This window comes from Rutidosis leptorrhynchoides, chromosome 8 (assembly GCF_046630445.1).
Source record: "Rutidosis leptorrhynchoides isolate AG116_Rl617_1_P2 chromosome 8, CSIRO_AGI_Rlap_v1, whole genome shotgun sequence".
In the NCBI taxonomy this organism is placed as follows: Eukaryota; Viridiplantae; Streptophyta; class Magnoliopsida; order Asterales; family Asteraceae; genus Rutidosis; species Rutidosis leptorrhynchoides.
In genome coordinates, this window is record NC_092340.1 from 371,249,888 (window position 1) to 371,268,930 (window position 19,043).

General features: G+C 30.8%; 1 non-coding gene across 1 annotated transcript; it reads right to left on the reverse strand.

The window, feature by feature from the left end:
• Positions 1 to 8,661: 8,661 nt before the first annotated feature.
• LOC139865277 (small nucleolar RNA R71) lies at positions 8,662 to 8,768 on the reverse strand. The gene has a single exon (XR_011764802.1). It is a non-coding gene; the product is annotated as a small nucleolar RNA R71 (small nucleolar RNA).
• Positions 8,769 to 19,043: the final 10,275 nt, after the last annotated feature.

Below are 19,043 nucleotides of genomic sequence, written 5' to 3' on the forward strand. Positions count from 1 at the left end.
GTACCATAAGGGTACGTGAATGTGGTTTTCTCTTGATCTTCGGGTGCTATTGGAATTTGAAAATATCCGGAAAATCCATCTAGAAAACAATAGTAACTATTTCCGGCTAATCTTTCCAACATTTGATCAATGAAAGGTAAGGGAAAGTGATCTTTTCTGGTGGCGTCATTTAATTTTCTATAATCAATACACACACGCCATCCTATTACAGTCCTAGTAGGAATAAGCTCATTTTTCTCATTTGTAATGACAGTCATGCCACCCTTCTTAGGTACGCATTGAACTGGGCTTACCCATGGACTATCAGAGATTGGATATATCAAACCTGCATCTAGCAGTTTAATAATCTCTTTCTTAACTACATCTTGCATATTAGGATTTAGTCTTCGTTGGCGTTGCACATACGTTTTATGACCTTCTTCCATAAGGATTTTATGTGTGCAATACGAAGGACTTATTCCTTTAATATCATGAATCTTCCATGCAATGGCTGGTTTATGAGCTTTCAACACAGAAATGAGTTGTGATTTCTCATTTTCAGTAAGAGAAGACGATATTATTACAGGTAATTCAGATTCACCATGTAAATAAGCGTATTCCAAATGGTTTGGAAGTGGCTTTAACTCTAATTTCGGAGGTTCTTCTATCGATGATTTATATCGATATCTGTCTTCTTCTTTTAGCATTTGAATTTCTTCTGTTGTTGGTTCATATCCATTAGCTATAAGTGTAGCTAACATTTCAGCTTCATCAATTGGTTCATTACCTTCTCCTAAAGAACATTCTCCTGTTCCTTGTAATTCTGGAAATTCTTCTAATAATTCTGCATGTGCATCTATAGTTTGAATATAATAACATGTATCATCTGCAGATTGCGGTTGTTGCATTGCTCTATCAACTGAAAAGGTAACACTCTCATCCTCTATACTTAGGGTCAATTTCTTACCGAACACGTCTATCATTGCTTTAGCCGTGTTTAAGAATGGTCTTCCTAATATGAGAGGAACTTGAGAATCTTCTTCCATGTCCAGAACAACAAAATCTACTGGAAATACTAAAGTACCAACTTTAACTAGCATGTTCTCCATTATCCCTCTAGGATATTTTATTGATCTATCGGCTAGTTGTATGCTTATTCTGGTTGGTTTCAATTCTCCAAGGTCTAGTTTAGCGTATAGTGAATATGGCATTAGATTTATACTAGCACCTAAGTCTGCCAATGCTTCTATTGAACTAAGACTACCCAGAAAACATGGAATTGTGAAACTTCCTGGATCAGATAGTTTTTCTGGTATCTTATTCAACAGTACTGCTGAACAATTAGCATTCATAGTAACAGCCGAGAGTTCTTCCATTTTCTTTCTATTTGAGATTAGATCTTTCAAGAATTTAGCGTATCTAGGCATTCCTAAAATTACATCAATGAAAGGAAGATTTACATTTATCTGTTTAAACATATCCAAGAATTTAGATTGCTCGACTTCAAGTTTCTCTTTCTTCATTTTACTCGGATAAGGAAGTGGTGGCTGGTATGGTTTAACATAAGGTTTAGCCTTAACTGTGTTATCTTCATTAACCTTTTCAACTACCGGTTTTTTTTCTTATCTTGATCAGGTTGTGGTTCTTGTGAAGTAGGAATAGCTTCATCAGAAGTTACAGGTATTTCAGGTGGTTTAAGTGTTGTACCACTTCCTGTGGTAATGGCTTTAGCTGTTTCATTCCGGGGGTTAGCATTTGTATCACTAGGTAGACTTCCAGGTTTTCTTTCACCTATTAACCTTGCTAGGCTACTTACTTCTTGTTCCAGATTTTGAATAGAAGCTTGTTGATTTCTAAATGCTTGAGCATTTTGTTCATTGGTTTGTTTCTGAGATGTGAAAAACTGCGTTTGAGTTTCAACTAGCTTCGTCATCATATCTTCTAAATTCGGCTTTTTATCATCGGTTTGTTGTGGTGGTTTGTTTTGAAAATTAGGTCTTTGCTGATTGTAAGTATTATTGGATACTTGTTGATTGCTAGGACCTTGTTGGTTGTTGTATGGAATATTTCTGTTATAATTCTGGTTTTGATTGTAAATCGGTCTTGGCGGTTGATAATTATTCTGATAATTATTTCCAGGCCTTTGGTTTATGTATGAAATATTCTCTCTTTGTTCCATTGTTAATTCAATACTGAGACAATTTTTTGTCAAATGTGGTCCTCCACACTGCTCACAACTAATTCGTATTGAGTGAATATCCTTAGTCATCTTTTCCATTCGTCTCTCGACAGCATCTATCTTTGCGGAAATGGAATCTAAGTCATGGCTAGAATCGGCTCTAGCTGCTTTAGATGATCTAACGATATCTTTTTCTTGGTGCCACTCGTGTGAGTGGGAAGCAGTGTTATCAATAATTTTGTAAGCATCAGTTTCGGTTTTCTTCATAATAGAACCACCAGCTGCTATATCTATGTCTTTCCTTGTAGTGATGTCGCATCCTTGGTAGAATATTTGTACTATTTGACAGGTGTCTAAACCATGTTGCGGACATCCTCTTAATAACTTTCCATATCTTGTCCACGCCTCATATAGAGTTTCATTTGGCTTCTGTGTAAACGTAACAATTTCTGCTTGAAGTCTTACGGCTTTAGATGCAGGAAAGAATTGTTTAAGAAATTTTTCAACTAAAACGTCCCATGTATCAATCGCCCCTTCAGGTAACGATTCCAACCAATCTTTGGCTTCTCCCTTTAAAGTCCAGGGAAATAACATGAGATATATCTGTTCATCCTCCACTTCTCGGATTTTAAATAGTGTGCAGATCCTATTAAAGGTACGTAGATGTTCATTTGGATCTTCCTTCGGCGCACCACTAAATTGGCATTGATTAGTCACCATGTGTAGAATTTGTCCTTTGATTTCATAATCTGGCGCATTAATGTCTGGATGAGTAATTGCGTGACCTTGGCCAGTGCGTTTAGCTCTCATTCGGTCTTCCATACTTAAAGGTTCCAGATTCTCCATAATTGAATTTGTTGAATCGGAATCACTAGAGGATTCTGATTTAATGGTTCGTTTCTCAACAATCTCTGTTTGAATGATTGGTGGTTCCGAAGGAAAGTTTAGTGGTTCAGGATCTACGAATCGTTCCTGAATATTCTCCGGATTCTCAATTGTGAGGTCGGGTTCAAAAAATGGATTATCGGAAATTTGAACTGAAGTACTTGGTCGACTGGATGACGATTCTAAAGAAAAATCAACGGCAGTAATATTTGCTAAATGTCTTTATCTAGTTACAGGTGGTGAACGTACAAAAGGTGGTGAACGTCTTGCTCGGTGCATTCACTGAATATCCTATTAGTTTTTAAAAGGAAAGAAAAATTATAATAAGTTATCCAATCAATAGACTTTTCTGATTTTGCCCACGTTTCGAATAGCCAAAAGATGCAGCAGAGGGGCAGGATTCGTTTGGTCTCAATATAATTGAGGACTGTTTGGCTCCAATAACCCGGTCCACGTACAAATCCAACTATTACTACGAACCAGAAAATTTTGATGTCTATCAATTTAACCACTTAAAATAAATTTTCATAATTTTAAGAAATTTAGATAAGAAGTAGAATAAAAATCTATGTCCTAAAACTAGAATAGCGAGAAATAAGAAAGAAAAAGAGTTCGTCGGAAAAAGGTCGAAAAAGAAAAATGGTTGAAAAATAAAAAGTGACGGAAAAATAAAAGAAACTTATAAAACTTAAAAATACTTGACTAACCTAACCTTATTACTACAACTAACTTAAAATTATAATCGCAAATTGAGATTACTAATTGGAATGATAATTGATACATAGGTAAAAGTCGTCTAAAAATATTAAAGCTTACATGAAAAACTATATCCCAAATGGAAATAACTTAAAAAGAAACTAAAACTTAAAAAGGCGTCGCAAAATTCTAAATCACCTAAATCTTAGTCTAAAGAAAAAGCACTTAAGGAATTCTACGGCAAAGCCTAAAAATCTAGAAGTAAAAATAACTATGGCAAAAACTAAGTTTAAAACTAAATATGAGCTAAATATTACGCTAAAACGATTAGAAAGGGACAAAATATAAAAATATACAAAAAGTTGTAAAAAGTACAATTTTTATAAAAATATTATTTTTATATTATTTATTTATTAAAACTACTAATTTTAAAATTTAATTAAACTTAAATAACTAAATATACAAATTAATTAAAACTTAAATTAAATACTAAATTAATTAAATATTTAACCCTAATACAAATTAATTAATAATAATTAATAATACTCCGTAATTAATGCAGATTAGGGTTCTGTGTGGCCCGTGTCAGACGGCTCCGCGAGTCGCGGTTGGTCCGGTTCAATAACTCCGCGAGTCGCGGGGTTCAAAAATTCAGATTACAGGCAGTTTCGTTTCAGTTTTCGACGTAATTTTATTTATATATATTTTTTATTTTTCTGTTTTTAATTTAATTAAAATATTTATATAATTTAAATAAAACTTATATTTTAAAAACTAGAATAGAAATAAAAATATGTTACAATTTTATAAATAAAAATCTTAAAAATAGATTTATATAAAAAAAAATTTCGGTTTTTTTGATTTTATGTTTTAAATAAAAATAAAATATTTAAATAAAACTTATATTTTTATAAAATAAAAATAAAGAAACTTTATAAAACTTAAATATTTAACAAAATCTTAAAAATACTTATATTTTTGTTTTTCTTTTTATATTTTCGAATATTTAAAACGTATTTTTATAAAAACGAATTTTAATAAAAGTAAACTAAAAATCTTTTTTTTTTATATTAGCGTTGCGCTTCCGGCGTTTAAGAGTATTCCCCGGCAGCGGCGCCAAAAATACTTGATGTGGTAGCGGGGTGTATATAAAATAGCTTTATATTTTAGCAGGAAATACTATTACATACGATACAATTTTACACAAGATATTTATTTATTTAGAGAATGGATATACTTAAACCTTGCTACAACACTTATAGGCAGTGTACCTAATCGTACAGTAGTGTAGTTTTTAGTAAGTCCGGTTCGTTCCACAGGGAAAATCTTTAAACAAAGCTTAACGCTATATTAGTTTACTTTTATAAAAATACAAATATATATATAAGTAATATTATTATTATAAAGGGGGGTTTTTACCGTTTAATGACCGGTTTGTCGATTTTAAAACTTTAGTCGCAGTTAAAACCAAATGTAAAATATTAAAAATAAATACAAGACTTAAATTAATGCGTAAAGTAAATAACGATAATGAAATTGCGAATAATAAAAGAGCGATAAAATAAACTTGCGATAATTAAAAAGTACGATAATTAAAAGTGCAATTAAATACAATAACAATAAATAAAAATGCGATAATTAGAAGTACAATTAAATATAAAATAAAGGAAATAAAATATGAAATAAAAGAATTATACTTATTTAAACTTCCGTAATCATGATGTTTGACGTGTTGATTTTAGTTTTATGCCCATGGGTTAATTGTCCTTTGTCCTGGATTATTTAATATGTCCATACGGATTTGTCCATAATAGTCCATCAGTCATAAATATAAAGAGCGAAAGCCTTCGTCAAATTATTCTTATTCCCGAAGTCAAATATTCCAACTAATTGGGGATTCGAATTGTAACAAGGTTTTAATACTTTGTTTAATGAATACACCAGGTTATCGACTGCGTGTAAACCAAGGTTTTACTACTTTGTTAACAATTACACCAATTACCCTTGAATGTAATTCACCCCTGATTCAACAAGTCTATTAACTATTAATCCAGTTCCGTATCCGGTAAAATGAATAATTATTGGTATTTATAGATATCCCGCCCACCGTACCCAGTCAAGCGTATGTGGTTATATATAAATACGTCGAATTATAAGTTTGTATATTAAATTAACAAGGTATTGTTTAGTTAATATAAAACCCATTGATAGCCCATAGTCTAATTTCCACAAGTGTCGTTCTTTTATCCAAACCCCAATTATGGTACAAAGCCCAATTACCCAATTTTAGTAATTAGCCCAACATCATGATTACTTCGGTATAAATAAGCATAATAATAACTTAGCTACGAGACATTAAATTAAAAAGGTTGAACATAACTTACAATGATTAAAAATAGCGTAGCGTTACACGGACAGAATTTCGACTTACACCCTTACAACATTCGCTAACATACCCTTATTATTAGGATTAAAATTAAAATTAAAATTATAATATATATATATATATATATATATATATATATATATATATATATATATATATATATATATATATATATATATATATTACGATATAGATAGAGAGATGGATATATATTGTGTATAAAAAATGATCAGAATTCGGTTGGCTTTATAGGGACTTTCAGAATTTGGGCCTCCGCGACTCGCGGCCCATTTTGCCTTCAAACTCCGCGAGTCGCGGAGTTTGTAAATACAGCTCACCAGCTTTTGGCTCTTTGTTTGCCGACGATTTATTTTATAAATATAATATATATATATATAATTAATATAATTAATTATATATTATATTATATTTATATATATAATTAACTTGTAATTTTTAGTCCGTTGCGTCGAGCGTTGAGAGTTGACTCTGGTCCCGGTTCCGGATTTTCGAACGTCCTTGCGTACAATTTAATATCTTGTACTTTGCGTTTTGAATCTTGTACTCTTGTAATTTCGAGACGTTTCTTATCAATAATTGGAACCTCTTTGATTGTCTTTTGTACTTTTGAGCTTTTTGGTCGTTTGCGCCTTCAATTCGTCGAATCTGTCTTTTGTCTTCACCTTTTATTATTTAAACGAATATCACTTTTAAATAGAACAATTGCAACTAAAAGCTTGTCTTTCTTGAGGAATAATGCTATGAAATATATGTTCGTTTTTAGCATTATCATGTTCTTAAAAATATAAGTTTATAAATATTACTTATATTAATTTGGTAAAGTTTATAAAGTAAAAAAAAAAACGATTGAACCTGCATAGCCATGCAACCGCATGGTTTTATCGCCTTAACCCCATGCGATCGCATGGGGTGATCTGACACGCCTGACTTAATCATCGTACAACATTAATTACGGAGTATTATTAATTATTATTATTAGTAAACCTAATTAGGGTTAATTATTTTATTAATTAGTTTAGTTTTTAATTAATTTGTAATTTAAGTTTTAATTAGGTTTATTACTTTATAAATTAGTACCTTTTTAATAAAAAATTATAAAAATAATATTTTTATAAAAATTGTATTTTTATAACTTTAAGTTTTATTTTTAACTTTTGTATCTTTTTATTAGTTTAATTCGTAATTTGTATATTTATTGTTCGTACTTAGTTTTAAAATTAGTTTTTGTCATAGTTATTTTTATTTCTAGATTTTTAGGCTTTGCCGTAAAATCTCTTAAGTGCTTTTTCTTTAGATTAAGATTTAGGCGCTTTAGAATTTTACGACGTCGCTTATCTCTTTAATATTTAATAGATTTTAGTGCCTAATTAAGTTATTGCCGTTTTGGATATAGACTTCTTTTAAGCTTTAATTCCTTTAGACGCAACTTTTAGTATTTAGTTTTTAAACTTTTAAGTTCCGACGCTCTACTTTCTTATTTTTGTTTTTCGACGTTTGTTTTTCGACTCTTATTTTTCGACGCGCTCTTTTTCTTTCTCATTTCTCGACGCTCTAGTTTTTAGGACATAGATTTTATCTTCAAAAATTTTGACGAAAAATTATTTTAAGCGGTTAAATTGATAGACATCCAAAATTTTCTGGTTCGTAGTAATAGTTGGATTTGTTAGTGGCGAGTTGTGAACTTCCGATTTAAAGGGTCCTGGCTACCTGCTGCATCTATTGGCTATTCAAAACGTGGGCAAAATCAGAAAAGTCTATTAATTTGATAACTTATATAATTTTTTATTTTTATAACTAATAGGATATTCAGTGAATGCATCGAGCAAAACGTTCACCACCTTTCATACGTTCACCACCTGTAACTCGATCAAGACACCTAGCCAATATTTTCGCCGTTGATTTTTCTTTAGAATCGTCACCTAGTCGACCAAGTACTCCAATTCAAATTTCCGATAATCCATTTTTTGAACCCGACCTCACAATTGAGAACCCAGAGTATATTCAAGGATAATTCAGAGATCCTGAACCACTAATCATTCCTCCTGAATCACAAATCATTCAACCAGAGATTGTCGAGGAAGAAACCATCAAATCAGAATCCTCGAGTGATTCAGATTCAACAATTTCAATCATGAAAAATCAGGAACCTCTAAGTATGGAAGATCAAATGAGAGCTACACGCACTGGCCAAGGTCATGCCATTACTCAACCAGATATTAATGCGCCAGATTATGAAATCAAAGGACAAATCCTACACATGGTAACTAATCAGTGCCAATTTAGTGGTATGCCAAAAGAAGATCCAAACGAATATCTTTAAACCTTTAAAAGGATCTGTACTCTATTCAAAATCAGAGAAGTTGAGGATGAACAAATCTATCTCATGTTATTTCCCTGGACTTTAAAGGGAGAAGCCAAAGATTGGTTAGAATCGTTACCTGAAGGGGCGATTGATACATGTGATGTTTTAGTTGAAAAATTTCTTAAAAGATTCTTTCCGGCATCTAAAGCCGTGAGACTTCAAGGAGAAATTATTATGTTCACACAAAAGCCAAATGAAACTTTATATGAAGCATGGACAAGATTTGGAAAGTTGTTGAGAGGATGTCCTCAACATGGTTTAGACACTTATCAAATAGTACAAATATTCTACCAAGGATGCGACATTACTACACGAAAAAACATCGACATAGTAGCTGGTGGTTCCATTATGAAGAAAACTGCAACTGAAGCTTACAAAATTATTGATAACACAGCCTCCCACTCACATGAGTGGCATCAAGAAAAAGACATCGTTAGATCATCTAAAGCGGCTAGAGCCGATTCTAGCCATGACTTTGATTCTATTTCCGCAAAGATAGATGCTTTCGAGAGACGAATGAAAAAGATGACTAAAGATATTCACGTAATACGAATTAGTTGTGAGCAGTGTGGAGGACTACATTTGACGAAAGATTGTCTCAGTATTGAACAAACAATGGAACAAAGAGAGAATGTTTCATACATGAACCAAAGGCCTGGAAATAATTATCAGAATAATTATCAACCGCCAAGACCAAACTACAATCAAAATCAGAATTATAACAGAAATATTCCATACAACAACCAACAAGGTCCTAGCAATCAACAAGTATCCAATAATACTTACAATCAGCAAAGACCTATTTTTTCAAATAAACCACCATAAATCGATGATAAAAAGCCAAATTTAGAAGATATGATGTCGAAGCTAGTTGAATCTCAAACGCAGTTTTCACATCTTAGAAACAAACTAATGAACAAAATGCTCAAGCATTTAGAAATCAACAAGCTTCAATCCAAAATCTGGAACAAGAAGTAAGTAACCTAGCAAGGTTGATAGGTGAAAGAAAACCGGGGAGTTTACCTAGTGATACAAATGCTAACCCCCAAAATGAAACAGCTAAAGCCATTACTACAAGAAGTGGTATTACACTTAAACCACCTGAAATACCTGTAATTTCTGATTACTCTATTCCCACTACACAGGCACCACAATCTGAGCAAGATAAGTAAACAGAACCGGTAGTTGAAAAGGTTAATAAAGATAACACAATTAAGGGAAAGCCTTATGTTAAACCATACCAACCACCGCTTCCTTACCCGAGTAAAATGAGAAAAGAAAGACTTGAAGCCGAGCAATCTAAATTCTTGGATATGTTTAAACAAATAAATGTCAATCTTCCTTTCATTGATGTGATTTCAGGAATGCCAAGATATGCTAAATTCCTGAAAGATCTAATCACAAATAGAAAGAAAATGGAAGAACTCTCGGCTGTTACTATGAATGCTAATTATTCTGCAGTGCTGTTGAATAAACTACCAGAAAAATTATCAGATCCAGGAAGTTTCACAATTCCATGTTTTCAGGGTAGTCTTAATTCAATAGAAGCAAGGTTGGAGAACTCGGATCTCGGGGAGATCTCGTTTGGACATTTTTGAGGAGATCTCGGCATCTCGAAAAAATCTCGGGGAGATCTCGGACGTTGACTTGTGTTGACTTTCTAGTTTTTTTAATATAAATATGTATAAATATATAAATATATGTATATTTATATGGATTTTTACGAGAAAATTTGAGAAATGAGCGAAAAATTAGAAGAAAATCCGAGAAATTGCGAGAAAATCCGAGAAGTTATGAGAAAATCCGAGAAGTTACGAGAAAATCCGAGATCTCACCGAGAAAATCCGAGAAATCGTGACGTTGACCGAGATTTTTGTGAAGACCCGTCCTAATCCATCCGGACGAAGTCCATATCGATTATAAACGATTCACAACAGTTGATTACATCGCGAGATACTTGACCTCTATATGATACATTTTACAAACATTGCATTCGTTTTTGAAAAGACAAACTTTCATTACATCGAAAGTTGACAGGCATGCATACCATTTCATAATATATCCAACTATAATTGACTTGATAATAATCTTGATGAACTCGACGACTCGAATGCAACGTCTTTTGAAATATGCCATGAATGACTCCAAGTAATATCTATAAAATGAGCAAATACACAGCGGAAGATTTCTTTCGTACCTGAGAATAAACATGCTTTAAAGTGTCAACCAAAAGGTTGGTGAGTTCATTAGTTTAACTTAAACAATCGTTTCCATCATTTTAATAGACCACAAGATTTCAGATTTCCATTTCTCATAAACATACGTCCCATGCATAGAGACAAAAATATCATTCATATGGATTGAACACCTGGTAACCGACATTAACAATATTCATATATAAGAATATCCCCATCATTCCGGGATCCTCCTTCGGACATGATATAAATTTCGAAGTACTAAAACATCCGGTACTTTGGATGGGGCTTGTTGGGCCCGATAGATCTATCTTTAGGATTCGCGTCAATTAGGGTGTCTGTTCCCTAATTCTTAGATTACCAGACTTAATAAAAAGGGGCATATTCGACTTCGATAATCCAACCATAGAATGTAGTTTCACGTACTTGTGTCAATTTCGTAAAACAGTTATAAAAGTTGCGCATGTATTCTCAGCCCAAAAATATAAAGGGTAAAAAGGCAAATGAAACTCACGATACTGTATTTTGTAGTAAAAATACATATGACGTCATTGAACAATGCAGGGTTGGCCTCGGATTCACGAACCTATATCAATTGTGTATATATTAATACGTATAATGTAAGTTACAAAATTTCATTTATTAATATGTATTATTTATATATTATAGTTTTGTAGAATTTATTCTAACCTTTATTTTAAAACGTATACTTATATTATATTTTAAGTTATATTTTATATATATATCGATTTTATGTATATATCTATAATGATTTACGTTTATATAAATAGTGACATTAATATATTTATATACATATATTTGTGGTTAGTATTGTATTTATGAAATTTTATTAGTTTGTTATGTGAATTATTAATACAATCCTAGTATATACCATAAGTATATATATAGTGTACAAAAGATTTATTTGTTAAAATAATAATTTAGATAATAATGATTTACTAATAATAATAATAATTTTATTAATAATGATAATACTAATAGCAAAAAAAATGAAAATGATAACTGTTAATGATACTAATAATAATAACTCTAAAATAATATTAATACTAATACCATACTTATGTTAATAATAAGGGTTCTAATATTTATAAAATGATAAATGATAATCATAATAATACTAGTAAATATTAATGATGATACTGATAAATATGATATTATTAATTGTAAATGTACTGATGATACTATTATTTATAAACCGGTACAAATTCTAATATTGATGATAATAATATATTTTTATTTCCTTCATAATAATAATAATGATAATCATAATCATAATCCTAATGATGATAAAATACTAAAATGATAAGTTTATTACTAATAATAATATTATTAATACCTATCATAATAATAATAGTAATGTCTATAATACTTTCAAATATGATAACAAGTATGATACTAATAATAACAATAACAATAACAATCAAAACAATCACAATAATAATAATAATACTAATAATAATTAATATATAATAACAATAAAAAAATTAGAAAAGAAAACTACCTCACATGAAAAGAGTTTCAAAAAAAAAAACAAACTACCGTCCTCTGGACTCGATCTCGTGACCACATGCTCACACGCAAACACTCTCGACCATCCCACCAATTCTGATTCTCTGTACTAATATCGAATTTAAATTTTATATATAAACTGTTTTTCTTCTATTCCTCTTCTTCTCCACAAGTCTCATGGATTCAACAAAACATCAATAACCAAAAAAAAATAAAAAATCGGGGTTCCCTTTAAAGCTTCAAAACATTACAGAAAAAAAAATAATTTGGGTTCTAAAATAAAAAAAAAAACACTAAGGCCTACTGCAGCGTCGGTTCTTGGAACAAAACAAAAAAAAATTGATTTCGTAATAGATAACATTATAGATAATGTTTATAACACGAAATAGTTTTCTAAACATGTATAAAAACTACTGGAATCGTCAATTTGATCAGAAACATATACACGAACGCGAATTTGTCTCAAGAACAATTGTTGACTTTTTTTAAACTAAACTTTGACTTCAAAATTCAAGATCGATATAAAGATTTGAGAGTTGAGATTTTGCAGATAGATTCAAAGAAAGATTTCTAACCTTTCTGCATTTTTAGATTTTGAAACTTTATTCGAAATTGAATTAAGAGAAAAAAAAATTGGAGCGTGCAGAGAAGAAGAAAACAAAAATATCGCTGTGCTCTTTAATCCCATTGGATTTCCTTTTTATTTGATTTGCAATTATACATAATCATGTTGTAATAATAGAGATCGGTTGATAAAAAATGGAGAAAATGTCAACACAGGTTCACGAGTTGGGAGCAGGAAAGAAACAAAAAAAATAATAATAATAGAGATAAAGGATACAGAGGTCAAGCGTATAATATAGATCATTACTGCTTTTTTTTTAATTAATAATAATAATATATAATAACAATACTATTAATATCTAATAATATTAATAAAATTAATAATAATGATAAATATAATATTAATGATAATAATAATTGTAAAAATGATAATAATAATAATAATAATAATAATAATAATACCATACTAATTATGATAATATTAATATTTTATCGATAATAATAATATTAGTAATAATAATCTAATTTATACATCCAATTTCATCTTTATATGATATATGATATAAAGTGATATTATGAATACAAATATTGATATTTGACGATACAAATAACATTACTACAACAACTATATTTGTATTTAAATTTAATTTATTAATATCATCTATTATTATGTAATATTTAATAATTATGTAATATGTATTGTAACATATACTGAATATTATATATTTATGCATTTTAATATAAATATATTATAATATTTATTTACATACTAATTATATTATACTTATGTATGTAATTATGAAAAATATAAATGTTTTATATATGTAAGTATTATATATATTTATTAAAATAGTACATTATTTCATCATAGATATATTATAAATTTCTACATATACATAATATAATAATTATGTATAAAATCATATATATATATATATATAGTTATATTTATGTATATATGTATACTACCATATATATAAAATCATGTTTTAAATGTTGAGTAGATGATTAATTATGTATATTAAACAATTAACTACAAAGTATAACATTGTACATTTAATATTTTGATAACGTTGGTAAAATATGTTTGAATCATTTATATACAATATACTATATATATTCAAAATGAAAATCTTTAGTTATTAAATGTTATCTTTTATAATAACAAAATTACTTAATAGTTCATTAATACTAATATAATTAGTTTTATATATAATTATTTATATTTACATTCTTAGTTACAATTAAAGGTTCGTGAATCGTCGGAAATAGTTAAAGGTCAAATGTTATCATGAAATAGTTCAAACATAATGAGACTCGGTTTAATAGACTTTGCTTATCGAGTCGAATCATATAAGATTATGTTTAAATTTGGTCGGAAATTCCCGGGTCATCACAGTACCTACCCGTTAAAGAAATTTCGTCCCGAAATTTGAGTGAGGTCGTCATAGCTAACAATAAATATGTTTTCCTGACGAATATGAGTTGATAACTTGAGTTTTATCATCATTGAGTAATATGGATAAAAATAATTCGATTATTCGAAGAGTGCGAATGAAGCTATTCACAAAAGGATGAAATGAGAAACAAAGATTTGTTTTTAACTTTTGACGTAGTCAGGTTTGAATTTAGAAAATAAGGCGCGTCTTAACTTTTGACATTGCCTTGGTTGAATTCCGGAATTTAAGGGATTTAAAGAAAATCTTGAAGATCTATAAAATCTGATTCTTCGGGATTTATGGAAATTAAGATCTCTTTAATTAAATACGGTGATCTGCCCCGATTACTACGTCTGATATTTCCAGTATAAATTAAGCTCTTCCTTTCCATTATTCTCACCATTCTTATACTTTCTTTCTTAGTTCATACATCCAAAAGATTCTGAAAATGATTAATCCAGTTCTGATCCTTGTCCTCATCCTTACTATCGCAACAATCATTCTCCTTTTCCAACTTCCACCAGAGGAATCTGCTTTCTTCTACTTCGCCCTCGGGATTATAATGTTTTTAATTCTCCCGTGTCTTTATGTTGCGATAAACATTGATATACACGGTTTGTAATTTATGTGTTGTTATCGGACTTTATATTCTCCCTTATATTTCAAAGCTCTATGCTTTTGTTTTCTCTTCCCGACTTCAAGTCAAGCGAATAATGGTCCAGAATTTATAGATATAGAGTTTCGAATGATTATAATGTTCTAAGCATGAAGGAACGTGATAGCACGATTTGATTTTCAAATTTATCAACATCACGGAAGATAGAACCATCAAGAATACATTTTCTTGATTTATTACGGAGTTAAGTAGGATGAAAGAGTTATGTAACATGGCACATGATGACGTTATGATCTGTGAATCATCACGTTTCATTTAGAAACTCAGCATGACTTACTGTAATATAATCACGTTGATCAAGTGTCATTATATTATACTAACTCATGCATCAGTTCCCATCATTACTACAATAACATTCATATTTTAAGCTTGAAAATTTACAGAATATAGAAACTAACAGTTTCTATATGATGTAATACTGATAGCACGAAAATATTAATGATTTCAGATAAGAATAGTTATAAAAATATCTCCAGAAATATGGAGGATATTTATAATGAAAGGTACGATAATATCTCAGAATATCTAAGATCAGAGGATGATAGAAACTATTGTCTGCAAGGGTTTAGAGTAAGGAGCAAGTTATTCACTATAGACTTTAGCAGACATTGAATTATTTGGATTCTTTGAAGTCAAACTTATTCTTTGTGATTTATCCACGGCTTTCTTCATAGTTTCGCATAATCTGCTTTTCGGTACTATATTTTCTATTGAATGTTTCCAATATATTGATACACAGGAAGCACGAAGAGGTATATAATTTCGGACGAGAATATTTATGAAAATATCCTCAGAAATATCAAAGATATTGATGATGATATTTTGGAATTTCTAAGTTCGACGGTTGATGGAGAAAGATTTTCCGCAAGATTTTAACATGACTTCGGAGCAAGATATTCTCTAAAGATTTCAACGGATCCAGAATTACCTGAATCCTTTGAATATAGGATTTGGTCCTTGTATTTGTCCTTGGTCTCCTTCATGGGTAACTCAATCTGTTTTTCAATACCCAATTTTCTATCGAGCGTTCCTAACACTCCTTTCTTTATCATCAAACTTTTGTCCGTTTAGACCATCTACCATTTTTCTGTTTCCTCTGCATTTAATGCTATGATATCTGAATCATCGGTTATTAATCCGAGGTGGTTTCAGGAGAATTGTGTTTTTAGATGATTAAACGCTGATGGTAATATGATGGAATATGAAAGGTTACCTGGTAACAATAAAAGAGCACGCGTATATATAAACGTTATAATAAGGTTGTTTCGTACGAAAAGTCGAAGTTGACTTGTTGGAGTTGTGACAAAATTGGCTAATTTTGAAAAGGGATCGCAAAGTTGTTTTTGTTAATAAATGCCAAAGGATCTGACGCGGCTACGTGTTGAACTTTTACTCAATTGCCGAGAGTTTCTCAGGTGCATAACTATATGCATAAATCTTTCCTTCCGTAGATGAAGTGCGGTTGATTCATCCTATCGATTGAGGTGTTTTCAAGAATCATGAAAGGTTTGAACGCAGAATGTAATCGTGAAGATACAAATGAGGTTTAAGACGAAATCAAGTGGCAAACTTGAAGAATTGTTTAGTTTCATATGTTATATTCAATATTTTAATTCATTTTAATTGTCCAATGTTATTAGTCCACAGTCGATAGTCCACAGTTGACAGTGCAATCATTCATATATAGTTTAATATATAATATTTGAATTAATTAATACGTATCGTGGCCCGTGTACATGTCTCAGACTCGATCACAACTCAAAGTATATATATTATTATAGAATCAACCTCAACCCTGTATAGAGAACTCGATCATTACTGCATATAGAGTGTCTATGGTGATTCCAAATAATATATATAGATGTGTCGATATGATATGTCAAAACCTTGTATACGTGTCCCGATATTTAAAGTGCGTAAAATAAATAACAGAAATTAAATGACGATAAATAAAGTGCGTAAAGTAAATAACAGAAATTAAATGACAATAAATAAAATTGCGAGAATATAAATTGCGATAAAATAAATTGCGATAAATAAATTGCGATAAATAAAATGTAATACGGAATTAACAGTTAGCTAGGAACAGTTAGCTAGGATTTTGTTAGCGTGGTTTCTTAATAAAATTTAATATTGTTAATTAGTCTGTTTCTAATCAATTTTTATTGTGTCCATTATTTCTTCATTATGCCACTTGTTGGATTCTGATAGGTCAAAATTCAAATATGAAATTGAATTTGAATGAAAATAGTTATTCTTTGGTGAACGGATAAGTATCCCGGTGGTTGTAAATAGGATAGTGAATAACTGTTGAATCAGATTCGAAGAATATACAGTGTAACTTATTAATGTGAAATTTAAATATTCCTCGGGTATTACCTACCCGTTAAAATATTTTTATTATTAACAGTTTGTACAAAAGAATTTTTAATTACAATCTTTATGAAAACATATATACATATATATTTTCTTCAGATGTAATCATGAATTTAATGAGTTAACATGATATTAAACTCATTTAGTTTTCAGTTGGAACTAGAATAAATAATCTCTAAAACATTAGAGATTACATAATCACCATGTCGAACGAAGATAACTGATGTAGAATGTCATGTAGAATGATGATTATACTCGAGGTATAGATTGAGATGTTGAGGCATGTGATATTGAAATTTGGGTTGTTGGTGGTACCGTTGGTGCCGGTGATTTGGATGAAGCTGGTACGTTTTGCACCATATTTTCCAAGACTACAACTTATGCGCGAAGTTCGTTAACTTCTTCTATTACACCGGGATGATTGTCGGTTCGGACGAGCGGATGAATGAGGTTTAGAATCTGAGATAGTATATGATCGTGATGAGATACTTTGGAAATGAGAGAGAAAATGGTGTCTCGAACAGGTTCGCCGGTAAACGTTTTAGGTCCATTGTCAAGAGGTGAATTTGGTTAGTGGAAATGATCGCCTTCTTCGCGTTTCCATTGATTAAGTCGACTACGAACCCATCTCCAATTCATTCAGAATAGATGATGGCTAATTGATCGATTCATTCCGGTTACTCTGCTTTCGGAGCTCGAGTGGAAATCCATATCGAAATAGCTGTCGGAATAACTATCGAAATAGCTATCGAAATCAGATGGACTCGAACTGGTTGAGGGATTCATCTCGTACGATCAGATGAAGGATTTTCGATAAGAAATAGATTATAGGATGTAGATTAGTACCCTGCAATACATAATTTACATATGCATATATAATACTAAAATCCCATAAGCTACGGAGGAATCTACGGAAGCTGTCAGGCAAAGGTAACAATAACAGATACGCTAAGATATGAATTTAACTATACACTGTCTATGCAATAAAGGCAGTAAGACGTGTCTTAGACTTTAAGGATGGTAAGCAAATAATTTTTCGACACTAAATGATAAGCAAAACTTTTGACATGCAAACACGGTCGAAGTCCAGACTCATTAATGCATTCTAACGACTATCAGTTAGACTCACTAATGCAAGACCTGGTTCGCTAAGACCACCGCTCTGATACCAACTGTGAAGACCCGTCCTAATCCATCCGGACGAAGTCCATATCGATTATAAACGATTCACAACAGTTGATTACATCGCGAGATACTTGACCTCTATATGATACATTTTACAAACATTGCATTCGTTTTTGAAAAGACAAACTTTCATTACATCGAAAGTTGACAGGCATGCATACCATTTCATAATATATCCAACTATAATTGACTTGATAATAATCTTGATGAACTCGACGACTCGAATGCAACGTCTTTTGAAATATGCCATGAATGACTCCAAGTAATATCTATAAAATGAGCAAATACACAGCGGAAGATTTCTTTCGTACCTGAGAATAAACATGCTTTAAAGTGTCAACCAAAAGGTTGGTGAGTTCATTAGTTTAACTTAAACAATCGTTTCCATCATTTTAATAGACCACAAGATTTCAGATTTCCATTTCTCATAAACATACGTCCCATGCATAGAGACAAAAATATCATTCATATGGATTGAACACCTGGTAACCGACATTAACAATATTCATATATAAGAATATCCCCATCATTCCGGGATCCTCCTTCGGACATGATATAAATTTCGAAGTA